Source organism: Zonotrichia albicollis, chromosome Z (genome assembly GCF_047830755.1).
Source record: "Zonotrichia albicollis isolate bZonAlb1 chromosome Z, bZonAlb1.hap1, whole genome shotgun sequence".
Classification (NCBI taxonomy): domain Eukaryota; kingdom Metazoa; phylum Chordata; class Aves; order Passeriformes; family Passerellidae; genus Zonotrichia; species Zonotrichia albicollis.
Window position 1 is genome coordinate 19871073 of NC_133860.1, and position 20625 is coordinate 19891697.

The 20625-nt window shown below is 38.4% G+C and overlaps 1 long non-coding RNA gene across 4 annotated transcripts in view; it reads right to left on the bottom strand.

Annotated features, from left to right (window-relative positions):
* LOC113459486 (uncharacterized) overlaps nt 1-20625 on the bottom strand; it is a 49601-nt gene that overhangs the window by 28075 nt on the left and 901 nt on the right. For 2 of the 4 annotated variants that reach the window (XR_003380748.2, XR_012578269.1), the window contains exon 2: nt 11568-11825. The exons of the other annotated variants lie outside the window; for them this stretch is intronic. This is a non-coding gene — a long non-coding RNA (uncharacterized LOC113459486). The remainder of the gene's footprint in view (nt 1-11567; nt 11826-20625) is intronic. 4 annotated transcript variants of the gene reach the window in all.

The following is a 20625-nucleotide window of genomic DNA, read 5'->3' on the forward strand; positions in this document are numbered from 1 at the left end:
TACTCACAGAAGTACAACTGCATGAGCTTTAATTTCATAAACAGAAAATTTAAGTGCTTGTTTTATTGCAGTTAGTGTCTAAAAGGCCACAGGAAATCTACTCACTCCAGGATGACTACACATCTTCATATCGTAAGAGAAATTTTTAATTCATTTCCTGTGTGAGATTCTGCTATTTGGGGTAAATTAGTTGCTGATATTTAAAAGCAATTCCCTTTCTGTATGAAAAATCCATGGCTCTTTAACATTTAACGATCAGCAGGGAATTTTCTCCTTACATCATAATATAGATTTGCACGGACATTAAAAATTCTTAATTCACCTTTCTGCCAGTCATTAATTAAAAACAAAAAACCTTCCGATGCTATTTTATTTTTTCCAACTAATGAGAATGAAAAAAAAATCCTGTTCCACAAATTAATTAGTTTGGTGCCTCTGTACTTTTTTTTCTATTTCCAGGATCACAATTTCCTCAGCGAATGACGAAATTCAGCTACATATTCAGGAAGATTGATGCAAAGACTTTGTGCTGAGGGTGAATGGTCCAGAGGGAAGACCCAAGGTTGTAGTACAATTCTAAAAATGTAGAATTACAGAAATTGTATGATCTAACACTTCAGTATATAAATGAAGGTGAAGAAGGGATGGAAATTTTTCAGATGTATTTCTAGTGCTTCAAACTAATTTGAGGGACTTCAAGGATGCAAATGCCAGCTGTGTTTGTTGAATCAAATGTAGACATCATTTGTTGGTTTTTTTCACAATGAGCATTTTCTATAAAAGGAAAAGTGAACAAACATCAAGCTTGAGTCAAGTGCCAAGTATATATACCTAATGATTGTACAGGCTTTATTTGTCAACCTTCTTTTCATTGGAATTGTCCAAAATGAAACACCAATGAAGAAATGCTAACAAAAAGCAGTTGTCCAAATAAGTGGGACCATCAAAACACATTCATATTATTTGGCTTCAAGCAACTCCTCCTTTATTGCATTCATCTCATTTTTTAGTATGGGAGCACACATCTGCAGTCCAAGCCATCAAAAGAGGCAAAATTAAAACAATGCAGCTGTCAAGTTAAACAATTATCAAATAATATCACATTGTTCCAAAATACCACCTTAAAAATGAAAAAATCAGGCCTCCTAGATACAAATACGTTCAATGATTTTTACACTTTTTTACCTCTGTGATCATTAGTAATGGAAGCAGTAATGACAAAGTAATGACAAATGGCACTTTCCCAGTGCAGGAGATCAATGATCCATACCCTGATTCTAACTGAGCCCATCAAAGGCAATCTAGGAAATTATCCTCTCAATTTAAGCCAAAGGTGAATGTCAGTAGTTTGTATCTGAAGCAACAGCAAAAATAGTTTCTTCTATGCAGTATTTTCCATTTAGAAACCATTTTAGAATGGTTTCTAAACCAGGAGAAGTGCATATCAAGGCTCTGGCCATACAAATTAAACAGGATGAAATATATCTCTGGAATGTTCATGTCCAGAGCCAGACTAAACTGTTATCTTTAGATTGCATTTAAGCTTTGGTGTCAATCCTTAAAGAAGAAGAAGAAGAATTTTAAGATGGTTTTGTTCTAAGTGCTGAAGAGGCGTAGAAAGGCAACACAGGCAGAGGCTGCTAACACATCACTGATAGACAAGACAAGAGTTTCAAAGACCAAAACTTTGAAAATTAAGTTTAGCTTCAAAGACATACAGCCAGAAAACACCACCTTAGGTGACTATGGTTTTGCATCTTGAGATGGAAATGTCAGTTGTGGAACAACTATCTTACTTTACAGTGACCACACACACAAATGAAAGGCACAAGCAGTGATATCCTGTGGAATTTAATGAACTTGCCTTCTAAAAAAGCATAGAAAAAAGCAGACAGATTTTCTGATATCAAAGAAACAGCTAAGAAAATTCCATCTTTCTTCCACAGAACAATGCCATACATTTAATTCCATTTGAATCAGTGGCATTTCTCACACATGAAGTAATTCCACCTAAATGACAACGGCAAATTGATCCAAAGAATTTATACGAGCTGATATTGAACGAGATGAACAGAATTCAGGTCTTGTAGGCAGGTTCCTGAACATCTGATTTTCACAGGCAAGTTTAAAAGTTATAAACACGTAAGTTTACAAATTATCTGGACAGCAAAGGTTTAATCAGCATTATCACATTCAGGACAGACATTAAGAATGCTCTCCTTTGATTCTGAGATAATGTTGTGTTGAGTTGTTTTTAACAACAGAAGACACTGGCAACAAAAATTAAGAACAAATCATCCCTTTGTGCTTTGGCATAGTCCTCACAGTATTGTATCACTACAATTATTTTAACCTCAAACACACATTTTCCATTATTTCATTTTATTACCCAGTGCTTCAGTGAAGTCTCTTTGTTCTTTAATACCACGAAAATTGGAAGCTCTGTAGTAGCTGTGTTCAGGTCAAAAGCATGCTTCTGTACGCCTCTTTATTTTTCCTTTATTTTGCTTCTCCAGAATGTGCAGCTCAAAACAAGAGCCAAAGCACACAAAGAAAGTTTACCTCCATGGTAAAATAACATCCGGCCAGAGGACATGTCCATACAAAAAATTATCTAGTCTTTTTCTTTTCTATTCCTTGGAACAGGTTTGAAAGCTAAAGCTGAAGCTCCGTTCCAAATTATGATTAATGAGTAATATCTTTATAATTATTACAGTACAAAAAAACCCTAGGGTTTATTGAAAGAGAACACTGTAAGAGAATTCTGTTTTATTTACAGTGACTGAAGCACCGTCACCTTCCCACAATGATTAGGAAAGTATTTTTTCCATTAAAAAAAAAATTACTATTCACAAAGCATTCTTGGGAAAACACACCGTGGTAAATAAACCCACAACTTTTCCTTCTATTTCCTTCACATATTTTTCAGACATTTGAAATATACTATGGAAACGTTGAAAGAAAAAATACTTACCTGGAAAATTAAACCAAAATCAGTGGGCAAATAGCAATATGAAACACAAAGAGGCTAACGGATAAACAAGAGACAGATTTTTGAACTATTAACCAATTAAACCCAAAGATATTAATGCTGAAGGCACTGGATTCAACATTAATAATTTAAAGACCATGGGCTTGCTCCAAATTTTGACACCAATTTTCTACTTTCTAATTTTCTACATGAAATGAACACTTGTTCATTTCATGGTGTTATTCACATGGGCAGCAGTTTTCAGAATCAAACCCATCTTCCATATTTTTTCCTAGAAGGAAACCTTAATCACAATAAAATTATTTTTTAAGATAAATCAAAATACATAATATAAAAATTAATTTAATAGATTTCTATAAATATAGAGCAAGCTTAGAAAATGTCATGGGAAATTATTTTTAAATTAATGCTGTTTTCCTAAAGGTGCCTGCCCATATCCGAGCACAAGTCCTCCCTTAAGTAATACCATATTCTGAAACACAGACTTTGGGAGCAGGATTCATCACCCTTGTTTTTAGCATTTAAGATAAAAAATACTGTTTCAGCAAGGTAAGAATTTTCTTTCTGTGGTCAGATGAGATGCACTGCCTCTCCCAGAGGACAATTCACATGGTCTCAGGGGACATCTCTATGGCCCCTGTCAAACTCCTGAACTCAGGCAGCTGCTGAAAGGAACAACCCCATCCTCCCTCAGCTGCACATTCCTACAGGCATTTGTATGCTCACGTTCAATGAGATCAAGATACAGATTAAGGTGAAAATTAACCTCCAAATTGAGGTGAAAGCACTCCAGGCAACAATCTTTCAGAAACATAAACCTCAATGTGAGTCAACAAACACCTACAGGAAAAAACAAATCTTCCAGTATAGAGCAGCAGCCTGTGCCCAGTTTAATCTAAAATGGTGACAAAGCTGCATCTTGAAATAGGAGGAAGTTCCAGACTTTCCCTTTTAGAAGAAACCTAGATAACGCTGTAGGACTATTGGAGTAATATGGAACGTGCTTATTTATCTCAAATTTCTCTACACTACATGGGGCATGGTTATGAGGTTTTTCCCATGGTGCTGGCTTAGAAAAAAATTTTACACATCAACCATTCCCATTTTGGGCAAATTGTTTGCCCAAAATTTCTCCGCAGTGAAGATGCAAACATCAAAGCAAGTCTCTAAATGTAAGATGCTTCTGTCCTTGCCTTTGGTGCATTAGTGCAGCCAGCTAGGTCCATCTAAACTTTCACAAAACTGAAGTCCTAAACTCCTTCATGTGCCACTGAGCTCCACCTCAGAAAGTCCTTGAGTAACAATTTAAGAAGACTTTAGATTGCCACTGCAGAACTGATAGTTATGGAACCTGAGAGACAAAAAGAACTTCATGAATATTGCATAGAATTTCTAAATCCCTGCTGCATTGTGTCATGATTTTTCTTTTTGTTAAAACTTGTATCATTAGCATCAGTTCATAAAGTTAAAAACTCTGAAAGCTGATACTGCAGGGTTTCTAAGCATAGTCTCAATGAATTATTTTTAGGAAATAACTGCATATTTTTATAATAAACAAAAATATTATACATCTGAAAGCATACAAAATAATCTGATACAAACATTTTTGCAATTCCTGCATTTAAACTTTTGAGATTTAATATTTCAAATCTTTTAAGATTGGATATTCTGTATTTCAGATTAAAGAGAAGACTAATTTTTTAAGTATGAGGATACATAAATGTACATAGTATAAAACTTTATGTTAGGGTTTTCAATTTCCATTGCAATTATGATTTTGGTAAGGAATCCCAGGCTGCTTATAAGGCTTGAGAAGACCACATCAAATCTTTCAAATTTCCTATAAATCATCACTCTCACTTGGTGCAAGTCCCATTTTGAAACCGATTGCCACCAGCCAGTCTAGCAACATCAAGACCAAATTACTCCCCTGTCCTGGAGCTTACAAAGTGATGACCAAGTGCCCTGAGACTGATGCTGGCACAAGGTTCTTGACATCCTGAGTAAGAACTCTTCAGCCCTGGCCCTTTAGCCTCACTGCCTGTCCTCCAGCCCAAGAAATCTCTATCTGTCCGCAAACCTCTTTTAAAATGTATCTGAAACCTATTTTTGTCTCGGGTCTCAGCTGTTTTACACAGCTGTGACTTTTACCACTTGAATTAGCCCCAGTTAGCCACAGGCTCAGAGCAATAGAGCCCCTGAAACCGCCAGAACACTCACAAAGAGCCTCTGGTCTCCCTCCCTTCTCCCTGTCCCTCCTGCTGACACACGTTCACTGTTATGCAATCAGAAAGACAATCCCAACCTCAGCCAATTTGTTCACTTTCACTTCTGTTCCAGGATGTTGTCGGGTCCTGATTACAGACAGGTGGCATACTTAATTTGCTAACTATACTGCCTTTTAAAATAAATACTTCAACCAAGAAATATGATCGTTGAGTATTTAGAACTATATGTTCTCCAGTTCTGCTGGGAGAATGTGTCTCCTTATTTTAATGCCAGAAAATAACTCTTAGCAAAAGTAATCTTATAAATTCCTTTTTTTTTCACCTGTTCAAATCTCATTCTGGAAGGATTAACTGTGTAAAAAACCAACAGAGGTTTTTTTCTTTAAACAGAAGGTACTATATGCAATATATACATAGAAAATATTTACATTACGAAGTACTATTGCAATAGGAGCACATCTGTATTTGCAAATTTGGAAAGGGATAAGACAAATAAAACCCCTGGGCATTTTTCCTGGTTTACAGTGTACAGAGAATGCAGATATACATCATCAGGGATTCAAGACACATGAGGCAACACCAAGAGTCAGTGTTCAGAAAACTCACTGACAAATGCACGTATGGTGACAGAAAGAGAAAAAAAAGAAGAAAATTTTAAAAGTAGGAGAAAAATCATTACTCAGAATAAAAAGTACAGAGAAACTTGTGGGAGAATCTTATAACTACCTAGGAAAGGGTGACATGGGTAATCCTCTGACTCAAGAGAGAAAGAGGGAAATGCTGGACTTGCCAAAGAAACATTCTTGAAAAGCAAAACTGACGCTACCTAAGAGAGGAGTTATTTCAAAATGTGCCTTTCTTTCACTGCATCACTGAAAGGCAGTGAATTTCCTCTCAGATATTCCTCTCAGTGTCTCATCCTGAGCTAAATATCATAAAAAGTATCTTTATTGTCCCCTACAGCACAGATCATCAAGTATAGATCTGGACAGGGTCATTATTTGAGTAAAAATTTCCATATTGGTCTTTTATTTGCAATCTAATCTCTTTGAAGACAAAGATCTTCCTTTCAGTCATCTAAAACTGAACTGGCTTATCAGTGGAATGCAGGTTTAAGCAGGACATCAAGGACATTCTTTGTTAATTCTTCCTAAACAGCAAGTTTATTTTTAGCAAAAGGACAACATCCATCCACCACGGCAAAGACTCAGAAAAAAATTTGAATATTAACTATCAAGAGCAAGTTGAAAAGCAGAGAAATGTTAAGAGTATATACCCCTATTGAGAAGACAAGTTCTACTGAGGTCTGAACTCCCTTTTTAAAAACTGTCAGCAGCATTTTTCAGTGTGCTTTTTACACATAGATCATGCTTAAACCTAGCAAAAATAAAAATCACCTTGGTAGCCCTTCATTCCTGAGGTTGTAATCTCCACAAATAATCTGCTGAGTCTATTACTTCTACTGGAAACAGAGCTGCTCAGTTCTTCATTTCCCTAAACTGTTCATCTGCTGTCAGGCTAAATCTCTTGTGCAATATTTGAGCCTTCCAGTTACTGTAACAGCAATTTTATCTTTCAGAAGGCTTCTCCTTCCTCTTAAAGACTGAAATTTGTTTTGCAATTCAGTTCATTTTATTTATAAATATTTAATTTTAATTTGCCTCCCTAAAATTTGTTCTGAGTGGATAGTAACATGAATTTATTATGAAGTGTATTTATCTTTCTGTATCTCATTAGTGCTCAAGAGTTCTGTTGACTCTAAGGATTCTGCTAAACAAACTTCTCGAGGCCAATTTAAAATGCATGGAGGAAATTAAATGTAAATTTAGGATGTAGTGCTTCTTTTATGCCCCCTGCAATCTTCCCCAAAAACAAATGCCCCACAGAAGTTTCAGAATTGGCTTTAAATTTGGTGATCTGAAGACAGAAGGCATGGCCCAGATTAGTTTTAACCCCTCTGCTCTATAGAAAAACTGCAATGTTTCCAGGAATAACCCAAAGTGACAGATTCAGGGGTTATAAACATGCACGCAACATAAGAAAAAGGGTTTTAAAAAGTCCGATTTTAAAATTAAATAAAAAACTCTATGTGAGGACTTGTAGTTGTCACACAGTGCTTCTTTATGCTAGTTGTTATCCAATACTATTTTTTATCAGGTTTGCATACTGTTCATGTCTCTCTGAGGCAATGAACAAATCAGAAAGTTCAAATCAAATGAGGCTGCTTGAAAAAAAAAAACCAACAAACCAATGTGAAGAATGAAATGAAAAAGGCACAAAGAGTGTCAAGGTCAAAAAATAACAAAAATGTGAGTGAAAAATAGCTGACAGAAAAAAAAAAGGTCCCATTTTTGCATCTCATTATGACAATGGTTGATAACATTTTCAACATACTTTCAGTTCAACTAGTCAGCAAACATTCTGATAACATAAATATCCTGAAAGCACAAGCCAGGAACAGCACAGCATGATTTCAATCCCTTTTGACTTGGGAACATCACTGTAGTTTCATAGAAACAGGTCACAATTCATGGAATTTAATTTGTCATTTTAAAACCTTTGTGATGCAACTTTCTTGGCTGGATATCAAAAGCTCTTTTCACTACTTCCCTGCTACAGGGAAATTAGAAAGACATGACTAATTGGGCAATTCCAAGCATATCTGCATACTTTTTCCCCTTAGACCAGCATCATAACTGCTTTATTGGTAAGTCCACAAGGAGAAACAGGTTTTATCATTAATACTAAATCATTTGGGAGATGGAGAATAAAAAAGTGTAGAAGCAGTTAATTCAGATATGAATTATGATGTCAGAAATTATTGTGAGGCTAAACGCCTTGAGTACAGTAACTGAGTTCATCCCCCTGAATGAAAATCATATTTGCAATTAGCTGGCATAAAGCAGGGCACAGATAAAAAAAATTAAATTAACTGTGCAAACACTAACAAAAGTATTAAAAGTAAATATACCTCTCATCTGTCTCTGCATAGATAAAAGACATAGGTACTTTATCTTGGGGCTGAATGAAAATGCACTGTGCTTTTTGATAATTTAGTCAAAATTACCTCTACTGGTGCTCTCAAAATGTCATTATGATCCTCTTCCTTTAAAATGGAATGATACTAATATCTGTATGTCCTTCAGATAAAACAAATTGTATTTTTAAAAGTTCACATTGGTCTGCTAAAATGGATACTGCAGTTCTCCGTATCATTAAAATACTCATTAATCTGCCACGCCATTAGATATTTCAGACAGCTAAACAGGTTTTGGTTACTATTAAAAAGCACTTGATATCAGGTTTTCTAGTTTGTAGGAGCTTAGGTATTGCTCTAATACATTCTCTTCTCACTCCCAGACAAAACACAATGCTCAGAACTTCCAGTACGGTCCTGCAAGAAAGAACAGACACACTTTTTCAAAATACTCTTTTTTTTCAAAATATTCAGAACAGCTGCTTCTGGCATTTAAACTTCCTGAATAGGAATGGCTCCAAAAATTGATGTCTACAACATCATCTTTTATATTAATAATTTCAAGACAGTAGAGTTTACAGATGTCACATATTTTATTACAGAAATTTCTGAAGTATTTTATTATGTGGCACTCTCTTAGCTACTGCAAGAGTCTAACAAGCACACTATGTGTTAGCAAAGCCAGTGACAGTGAAAGCAAACTGCCTCAACCCGTTTAGTGTTCTTGACTGGATTCTGCTAAAAAAAATTAGTTTGCAGCAAAGTGCTAACTTTAACATCCATTACAACTTGAAAACAGAAGGCTTTTTTACTACGCCTAGTACTTGATAACTAAAAGTACATCAGATTACATCTTGCAAATACAATTATCATCCCAGTTCCTTCTGAACCAGTAATGAAACTGGGATGATAATTTTATTTTGAAACTGAAACTGAAAAAGCACCTTATTTTTTTGATGGTCATACTTATTAAGGAAATAGAACAAAATCCTATAAACTGCACAGTCCCTAAACACTGGAAGAGATTAAATCACTGATAAAATATTATTAGTACAGAGAATTTCTACTATTTATATCTTTATAAATTTTTATAAGATACTGTGTGAACCATTTATCTCTCAAAAGGTGATTACCAATGACTATCCAGTAAAATATTCATCTAGGATAGTAATTCAGATACAATACATAGATTAGTTCCTGTAACAACAAAGTTAGCAGAAAGAGCATAGATACCATCACTGCCATACAAAAACAACCTTCAGGAGCCACTGGCAAGAAAATCAGCTTTGATACATGGCACAGTGTATTTGAAGAAGCAATTTCAGACATGGAATCTAGCAAAAAGGAACTGAGGGATTCTTGATAGAACAAAAGGAAATGGAAAGCTGTGAGAGCAAGATACACAAGGAGGAGGTTTGAGAGATACATACAACACAAGAAGGAGCAAAGCAGTGATACCAGCACAAGAGGCTGCATAGGACTGCAAAAATACCTTACATTTTCAGCATGCATTGACATTTATGGTTAGATCTGTATAAGTACACTAGAGGTGGGATTTAGATGTTTAATTTGGTGCTTAAATTCCAAATTAGATACTCAGCATCATCCCTGTTAGTTAAACCTGCCCATCAGCACACTCAGCTGCTATTGCTCAAGAGAGCTGACATCTTTAGTACTATTTTAAGTTTAATTAGTTTCACTTCTGTTCATATCTATGTATAGTTCCACATTCTGCTGCTTCCCTTAACTGTGGCATTCGAATCAAGGACATCCTCAGAAAACCAGGCTGAAGGGGCCTGGATGGCATTAAACCAGGCAGGACTAACAACAAGCCCTCTCTGGAGCTAGGGCTTAAAACTCATGTCTCTCTGCTCCCAGAGCGAGCTAATCTGCAAACTGATCTTCTTTCACACTCCCAATTAATATTTAATTATTCCACACACAGCAAAACACCTCCAAGAGAAGACACTGCAACTATCCTGCCTCAGTATTTTATAGCCAGGATACTTTCCTGGAAGATAGGAGATGCTGATTAGAGCTCCCTCAGGCAGAGGAAGGAGCTGAAAGCAAGCCTGCTGCCTTTTAACTGCTGAGGTAGTGCATAGCACACGTTGGGAGTGGCAGGCAAGCAACAGAACACTAAGAGCTTTTGAACAAAAAAGGCCATCTGGTTGATTTCAGGAAAGGGAGCCCGTCTTGAAGGACACTAGTCCCAGGCAATGACACTGCTCCCTTTTTTGAAGATCTCTCCCAAGCAGGTCTCCATTCAGCTTGCTGGGATTTGCCATTTAACTAACTTTTCCTAGAGGCTTCCTAACCTAACCTTAATGATGCAAATTCAGAAACACCACGCACCTAGGTACGGCAAAGCATGAAGCTGCAGCAACTTTTCATGCTTTTCTTTGTGAGTGCAGTGCCCAGCAGCTTAGAGAAGAGATCAAGAAGCACAGTGTCGCTGCCAGAGTGGGAGCATACCTTAATCACTTGGAGTCAGCACGACTCTGGGCGCACAGAAGACAACAGAGTGGGAAACCCAGACTGAGAGCATTCACTGTAATCCAACAGAAAGTCTTGAGGAAATAGAGTGATTACAAACTTTAGGATATACAAATAATTAGGTTCCAAGAAAAATAAGTGCACCTACAAAACAAGTCTTCCCCAACTCCGCTCCTCCACGTTCTCCCATTATGTTCCTCTCTTCCAACATTTACATTTTTATCACCAAGCCTCCTACAATTTGTGTGCCACACCAATTCTCTTGAAAGCTACCATCTTTCCACAGCCTTTACAGATAATATTCCTTCCCTCATCACACTAATAAAATTGTCATGATTAACCATTAATCACTAAAATAAAACACTCTCTCTCCCTGAACGTACCAAAAAGTAGTTTAGGATATTTGTAAAACAGACTGTTATTTCTGACATACTGGGCATACTGGGGTAGATTCTGACTTGAGATATGAAGCAGCACATCTCCAAGGAAGAATTTGATTTACATCACATGAGTATCGTGCTTGCCTAATTAATATGCATCAAGACATTATGCAGGAATGCTCTCCACATGGCACACATGTCCATGAACTGAGCGATACATCACACATATTCCTGCGAGATCTGCCATGTCAGAGAGGCTGTCCCACAGCCCTGCTCTGTCTGCACCTGCTCAGCTGGGCGAGGCTGCAGCGCTACTGCAGTAAGCACATCTCAGATACACATGCAGGAAGAAATTACAAAAGAGATGGCATAAACCTTTGAGATCTCCAGAGGCCTTTATCATCCAACAAGAAATATTGTTCCTTTGCATTTTTCTCCTTTTTTTTTCTTGCCAGCATGTCTCAAGGGGTCTCTTATACCACAAAAATACTTACGATAATCTCAGTAATCATTTTTTCTGAGATCATTCCCAGGATTCAACAGCACATGTCGTGCATGTGAAATTCAGTTTATCTATGAAAGGATGGGAAGCACACAGACACTCCATCCTAAAGCAAACAGTCCTAAAGTGCAATCCTTCATGACATGGTTGCAGCTTCAATCTTCTTTCTTTCTTCCCTCCCAGATCAGATGAAAGCTGCAGCCACTCTGCTTCCTGAAACCATAATCAGGTTCTTAAATAATTTCTTCAGCTGAAAGAAAAAAATAATATCACCACATTAAAAATAACCCAACTGTGAAGCACTGTGGAGACACTGTAAGGCACTGCAGTTTTTGTGCTACATAACTAGGAAATAATCACACAGAACTCCTTGAAAATGTTCAGACCTCAGCAACCAGCAGCCTTTCTAGAATTAATACCAGGCTCAGCAGCCCTGCACAAGATATCACAAGCCTGTAAGGTCACAGGTAATTACTCACACGCTGTGAGATTTCAGCTTTCATCACAATCCCAAAACTGTTACAGCTGCACACAGTAGCTGGAGCAACCCACTGTTTAGTCAAGAGTACTTACAGTATCCAAATGTCTCATGTGCACACATGTAAAATTCAGCTACAGATTGGTGATATACGCATTGAAATTATATGGAAAAGAGAAAGGTGCCAAGGTACATAAGCCAAGGATTATCTTGTGAAGTTAAAATTCCTGTTGACATGTGGAAGTTCAGGCTGTTGCAATCAAAAGGCGTATTTGCAAGTCTAACATTTATAATTACACAAACATTCCCCCACCCTTAATGTCAAACATACTGAATGCCTTTCCGACGGTGAGAGGCTTTCCAGCTGGTGAAGAAAACAGCATCAGGAATTCAATGCGTGTATTATTTAAAACTATTATCTATCTACATTTCTAAAGAGAATGAAGTTCATTTTTTGTTCTAGTCAGTAGCTCTACCATAGCCAAATGTCAGAATAATGAATAAGATATATAAATTTGAGAAGCATCTATATGAATATTCACTTAAAACATCTCAAAATATTACTAAGCTAATACATATCTTTAATAAATGGTGAACTGTTGTTATGGAGAGCAGTGGTACAAAGCTTACCTATATTTAAAAAATATAAATTGACATTCCTCATCTGTGTGACAAGTTTACAGTGTCAATTAACCAGCGTTATCGCTTTGCAAACTGCTTACCAGTGAAACAACAAAAAGTACAAACTAAATACTTTGAATCAACTATTAATGGGTCTTTCTCCTTCAAAGGTATTTCCCCTTTGAAAGGCAACAAAGCCCACGAGATCAGAAGGGCCTGGAAAGTGGCAAATCTGGCACTAACACTATGTATGACTTTGGGAAAGCTGCCCTGGGTTCCTCCTCCTTCTTTTGTCTGTCCAATGTTTAGACAAAAGCGATCTTGGATTGGTATTCAGGTCTGGAATCATCCCATATTAGCAAAATAGCTTACCAAAGTGCCTGCACTAAGAGATTAATTGCTTAGGCTTCTTGTATAATTGGTAGACAGCATGACATGTCTTCTCCAGACCCATGCAAAGGTTTTTCTATATTCCTTTGATCATGTAGAATATTGGCGTAAAAAATGGAAGCAATTTAATTTTGGTTATACCTGTATTGCTCCAAAATAAAGAATTCAGACACGTCATTCATCCCTCATATAGTTAGGGCACTTTTACCCAAGAAGTAGAAAATTATAAGTAGAAACCAAAAATGTGTCTTTTCTGAAATTCAAAACTAGAAAAGGAGGGGAAAGTCTGTAACACAGAGGGAGACAACCAGATGTGAATTACAGACCTATCAGAAAGCAAGAAAGCAGGAAAGAAAGCAAGAAAAAAAGCAAGAAAGAAAGCAAGAAAGATAGAAGTCCTGTGAAGCTCCCTGTGCTTCCCTGGAGCACCATAGGGAAAGCTCCAAGCGATAGTAATGCTAACATCAAGCTAGCCATGGAAGCATAGACATGATTGGCACTGACCATATTCACAGGTTTCTTACAGGAATGCTCCTTTTATGATTTTTTTTAAAAGCAAATTATACAGAAATTTAAGATTAAAATATACAGCATGGTAATAATCATAGTATTAATTAAGTACACCCCTTACTAAGATAAATAAGAAGATAAATATTAGTATATTCTTTTTAGAAATCAGGCAAAAAAAGCCAATATCCATGAAGAGCTGAAACACTGCTTTGAATGGAAACAAATTCTGAGTAACAGGCCTTCATTGAAACATAGCAACTGAACAACTGTGGACCCTCACATCTCTTCTGCTACCCTTTCAAATATTCGACTCTCACTCATGCTCTCTTGTCAGAAGAGTTTCTGTTGCACCTCAGGACTGACAGCCACAAAAGCCACTTCAGGACTGCTTCGTGATGACTGATGTGAAATAAAATATCACAGAGGAGAAGACCGCAGAAAGAGCATCCCCCAGTCCATACCCACTGCCAGTGAGCAGAGCAGGGAGCCGCTGCAGGTGGATATTACCATGACAAACTGCACACAAACATTCTCCTCAACAATAGCTACAGCAGCAGTGAGTACAGTGGCAGAAAGAAGGGCTTTTAAGAAACTGTAAACAAGCCAAACACTCTTCAACTAGAGTGATTTTATGCATTTGAAATAAAAAAAAATGCTACTTCACTAGCTGACAAATGAAAGTGAAATAGCTCTTAAGCTGATAATGCAACTGTTCTCAGCACAAGCAAACTGCAGTAATTCTTGAAGGGCAAATGAAGCCCTTGGTAGCAGGACAGAAATGGGAGTACTGTTGAATTTGGCTGCCTTTTCCAGTCCCAGCCTAAGAACGCACCATAGCCTAACAATATGTTTTAGTATTTGTTAATCTGATGAGGTCAGTCTATTGAAGTTCATTTTTATTGCCCTATCTAAAACAAGAGGAAATGGGAATCATTAAGTTACCTTTCCCAATCATTCCTTCAACACACCTAGCTTCCTAGAGGATAAACTACCCTCTGCTGGAGTAACAGAGAATTTACAGGCATGAAAACATTTCCTTGAAATCTTTTGGACCTTCTTAAAAACATTCTGCTGCAAATACAGTTCGTCACTTGTTGCAGACTTACTAAAACCGGAGCTTATTCCAGTGGTTTTGCAGCCAGTGTCCTCTTAGTGAAAGATAACTGACTCACCTAATACATGAATCATTCCCACAAAATTAGTCTTTTTTTCAGGCAGCTTTAGTAGATTTTTCTAAGAACCAAGCTGCTGAGTAATGGATAATATCCCCTAACTTCCTGGTTTCTATTATTTTTCTTGGTCCTGGAATCTTTCAGAATTCAAACTTAATGTAACATAATTCACCCCACGCAAGAGTTGATCACACACAGTAGCTACACAGTGTACAAACCCTTTTTGAACTGCAATAGCAAGCATTAATGAAAAGAAATAAATCTTTCCTAAGGAGCCCAGACTTAGAATTTATCCAGATAATTCTTCTATCAGGTAACAGAAGAGCCATTGCACTTCACTACTAGCTGCCAGTCCATCCTGACAGCTGGAAACACTTTCAAATCCAGTCCCACAATGAGCAGGATGGTACAAGAAGAAATTTCTATTAAACTTTCAGCTGATTGTAACTCACATCTATCCTCAAATCATATGCCCAAGCCAGCCTTCATACTACAAAGGTGGTACCACAGACTCAGCACATAATACTGAAGGTTACTGCCCTCTTTCCAAAATGTCCCAGTACCTTCATGGAAGGTAATTTCACCTCAAAATTGCTGATCATCTTCTTGGACCACTTCACCAGGATAGACACAGAACACAATTTGTACACAGGCAATATATTTTCCATAGAAACTACAGTTTATTTTACATGGAGGTGTTGAACAAAAACGAAGCCAAGTATGACAACAGAGAAAGGAATGCTACAAAACCATATAATGAGTTAACCACTTCCATGACTGTTAAAACTGCTGCAAAAATCACAGGCCCACTGATTTCATCGCAGGTGCCTTTGGTACACAGTTTTTAATACCCAATAAAAGTTTCAACTTTCAAACAGAAAGGCAAAGTTCTGTTTCTTTCTTCAAATCCATAGAAGATGGGTGTATCTCACACCCTGACATGATGCTATCACACCACCAAAAAAAAAAAACCCCAAAAATAACCATGAGAAAATCTGATACTTTGCTTAAATTTCTGGCACACAGATACTGTCACAGAACTGCAGTCAGGATCTTTGGAGAGTGTCTTCAGTCCTACGATCTCTCATGGAAAATGTGCAGAACAGCTAGACTGGAACAGGAGCTGCCACACGACGGCTTCCTGTGCAGTGCTGGGCTGTTTCTGTTGCCACCACAGCTGCCAGCCACAGTACCTCCTCACAGCAAAATGAAACAGCACACAGCATCAGCCACGGAAAGTTTAAAAAATACAAAACAATTCCAATTGCTAATACTAACAAAGCATATTCTAAAGCAGCCATGCAACTCATCCAGCATATATTGTAAAATACGAGTTTCTTCAGCAAAGGCAACAGTTTGTGCCAAAGTGGAATTTAACTCGAAATATCTTTTTCCGCATAGGATCTGGCTTAGCTGGCTACATGTAACACATCAGATAATGCCTGAAACAGTCAAAAGTACTTTAAGGGCTCTAAAAAACGAAAATATGTTGGCAGCTATTTATCAGTGCTCTTCTATGAACTTCCCATTTCTGCTGTTGGCCTCTGAAAGGCAAGTAAAAACTGCCAAATTAAAAATAAATAAATAAATAAATAAATAAATAAATAAATAAATAAATAAGACAGCATAAGAAACAGTTGAAGGATAATCTATTTTAAAGTACACTGTTCCACATAAAAAGATTAAAAAGCCAAATTTAAGTATTTTAAGTGTTTTAGCAACTAATGTAGACTTCATAACTGCTAAAATAGAATTGTGAACTAGCACAGTTATGGACGTTATTACAGAGGAAAAACCCAGCGTGCTGCAAAGATTAAAAGATTAACAGCATCGTTTACAGTCAAAAAACCCCCAAACTTCAGTAGCATGATTGACTAATATGGAGCACATGACTGTGGAGTGAATTACAGAGCTGTGTCACAGGCAGTGTCCCCCAGTGTGCACCCCTGGGTCCCCTGGCAGTGGCATTTGCACCTCCTCTCTCCCGGACAGGCATGCAGCAGGAAGAGCAGGAATGGGACAGGACTGATCTCACTCCCCACCCTGGAAAAGCCCCCACTCATCACAGTGGAAAAGTGCCAGAAGTGCTAGTAATAATTCTAGTAATATTAGTAATAACTAGAATTCTTAAAAAAAACCCTAAAAAAACTAAAAAAAAAAAACCAAGACAAACCAAACTGTTACCATCTGTGATGATTTTATACAAAAGCACGAGGGCAGGAAAATACTCTATGTTTTAAAGTATAAAATTTTTATTGACTTGCAATGCTACTTCTGTTCAAGTGGCATTACAGAATTCCCCAATTCCTCTGAAACAGTTTTTCAGCTTACTCCTTGCTTAATTTTTCTCTTCTAATTATTAATTAAAGACTGTTGTGTAACATTTGGTTCAGTCTATCTCCATTGTCTATTAATAATGATTTTATTTTGGCATACAGACAGAATTTACTCTAACAGTTGGTTTTTTTCCTGAAAAAAACTTCATGTGTCAAAAGCATGACAACAAAAAATTAAGCAAAAAACCCCCAGAAATAAAGTTTTCCCACAGCCAAACTTTCCACGAAAGGAGAAAGGCTGACAAATTCTTCAGTAAGTCAAGAATGTTACTGAACTCCAAATATGCAATGGGAGTTTAACATGCAAAATGCTTTTCAGGCCTGCAGCATGCTAAGAGCAGTCCCAAGTTTCCAACATTGGCTGTATACACACTTCCACTGCCTGCTGAAGACATCACTCCTCTGGAAGTGAAGCTCATAGATGCACTGCCAGAAAATACCCATCAATTCAAATATTTACATGGCCCTTTCAGTATAAAAATCACAGTTGCAAACAGCAGAAAGCGCTTTTCAAAGTTATTTTTTGGCTAGGTTCCAGCTGCCCCTGAGCAATGCAGGTAAGGCTTTAGAACCCTCAGCCAGCTAAAGGAGATACAAGGGATACCACGTGGCAGCTGAGACATGCTGAATAAATATGTCATGGAAGAAAAGAAGTCAAATATTTTAATTAAAATCTTTCATCTAGCTAGAAATATGACCACAGTTATTTATATATCTCAACTGATCAAACTACAGTAGTTGACTCGTGTGTCACAAATAACCTTCTTAAAACTGTAGCATTATCATCAGAAAAAGTTTATTCAGAGACAATTAAAAGTCCTAATATTTTCTAATCTAGGATTTTTGAAATTCACTGGAGGTTTTTTCCATGTATGATTACTTTTCGAAGCTTTTATTTTTAATTTGTGATATTTTGACTTCTCACGTAAGTGGTTTCCTCACAAACAGAAGTTCTTTGGTGGTTACTCAATGCTTCAACGTGTGACATTTCTACTACAAGAGGATGACAACTCATGTTACAAGTGGAATTTCTTCATTTTTTCAGTTCCACTTCAGTTCCACAGTATCTGCTTTGCTCTGAAGAATAAGGATTTCACATGATTATGCTTTTCATCTTGACTAGGAGTTCTATATATCAAAACCATTCGTTCAGTGGGAAACTCCCAAAAGTTACTGTATTTTTCTAATAACCCTGAAAGCTAGACAATAGGTAGACACAGAAAGCTCACATCCCCAGAAACACATCCCACAGCTGTGTGACTGATTTCTGTCCTATTCTCTAATTAAAGAACTAACACTATCAGTTCCACAAAACTGATCATACTATCCTTGCACTCAAAGCTATACTTTTTTGTACAGTTCTCTGAAGCTTTTTTGGGTTGTGGTTTTGTTTTTTTAATGTTGCTTCCTCATTGATTTTCCTGACTTTCCTGCACTTTTTAGTTAGTTCTTAGGGTGTGTCCATTATAAGACAGACCTTATAGAACAAAAGATAGCATTCACTCTTTCCTCTTTCACACCCACATTCATGTACACACACACACACACAGAGAAGGGCCTGGGCAACCTCTGCTATAGACTAAGCCTTGTTAAGATACACCATCTGTTATGAGATGGGCAAAATACCTTATAAGATGGGATGTGAAGATGAGAAAGTAAGTGAAAAAAAAGGCAGCAACAAAGAAACAAAAATAATTTCCTCTGCCTTTAGTCATGCAGAAGTTTTGCACTGCTTAGGGGAAGCAAGGAAGTTCTTTTTCCATACTGGTAAATATTGCTGAACATGTGTCAAATTAATCCCAGATAATGGTCTCTATTGCCAGAGCTCCTGGTGTATGAAAAAAGGACTGTTGAGAAAGCACATGCAATTACACCTCCTGAATTCAGAGCTTGCTCTGCATCTGGGTCAGCATCCCTGCAACAGTCAGAAATTGTTTAAAAGCATAAACAACCTTTGTGCTGAATTTACTATGGAAATTCTCTTGAAGTACTTCTAATTTGCTTCTGATAGATAGGCAAATGTAACTGGTCAACCTCTACTCCCACTCCTCTGTGCTTGTGACAGAATGACTTTCTAATTTTGTAAAAAATAAAGAACCACCAAAATGTAAGCAAAAGTGCTGTTTGTTTTCTCTGAGCAGACCAGATCACCACCACTGCTATAGTTTATTTATCCCTATACTTGTTAAGTAAAAATCAAGGTTTTTTCTAAAACTTCATTTTAGTTTTCAAAACAGTTAGATAACAACACTAAATAAAAAGCTGATCAAATAAAAACCAGCATTTTTTTCTTCATAACTGCCCATATAGCACTGAAAACTGAAACTCTTAATTCTCTTTCCCATAGTGCAGACTTATTCTCATATATTTTGTTCTGTCAGTACTTCTGTCATCAGCATATTATGATGTTATCATGACTTTACTGATAGCAAGTCCACAGGCATCATTTTCATAGGCTTAAAGGAAATAAAAGAGATGGAAGATGATATGACTGACAAATAATATACTTTTATAATACATTTTGCACCAAAGAAGGTGGTATCTTCTAAGGATACAAATGTGTTTTGGGACAGAGGTTTTGTGCTCTTTGTAGCAACTAATGTCACCAAGTGTTCAAGGACAATAGACCAGCAGGTGTGAAATCCAGCATGACAATGTGAAGCTTCATCCCTGAACCAGAAGTGAGAGCACAGGTGACTAGCACAGAAACTCCCATGGCCATACTTGTGGTTGTAGGTCTTGTATGGACATTTCTGGACTAGGGACTACACCACCACCATCACCACTCGGGTGAAAGCTGCACACAGGCACTGCATAACGCGACTGCTGTCCTTCCATCAGCCCAGATAAGACTGGCTATAATCGTAAGGCTCAGCCAGCAAGTGTAACCCTATTTCCAATTCACACACGATCGTCTCACAGTCAAGACCGAACAAATTCTCGGTACAGACACACAAATGCTTGCCTTGAACGTACACTTCCTGTGCTGGGACCCACACTAACAGAGGCCAGCAACAGGCAGTATAGCAGATCTTCCCCTTGGCAGCGGGACACGCCGTCCCGAAGCCGGAGCATCGGCTGCCGCCGGCCCTGTGCGGTGTCTCACCGTCGCACCCGCGCCCCTCTCTGTGCTGCGCGGCCGGGCAGCCCGGGGTGACACGGGCTGGGGCCGGCACACGGACAGCGGGACCGCTCCCCGGCTCCTACGCTGGAGCGCGGCGGGCCGGGCAAGCGGCAGCTCCGCTCGGCGGCAAACGCCGTCCGGGAGCGGCGCTCTGGGCGGAGCAGCCCGCGCTGGCACCGCGGGGCACACGGGCCGCCCGCCCGCACAGGTGCCCCCGCCGCCCCCGGCCCGGCCCGGCCCGGCCCGGCCCCCGCCCGCCCCGCGCAACCTGCCCTGCCCGGCGCGGCCAATGGGGCGAGAGGGCGGGGAGCGGCGGCGGAGCGGCCCAGGCCGCCCCCGCCCTCCGCGGCGAAACTCGGCGGGAGCGCCGCGGGGGCTGAGACGGTGCCCGCGCCCCGCACGGTCCGCACCGCTCCGCG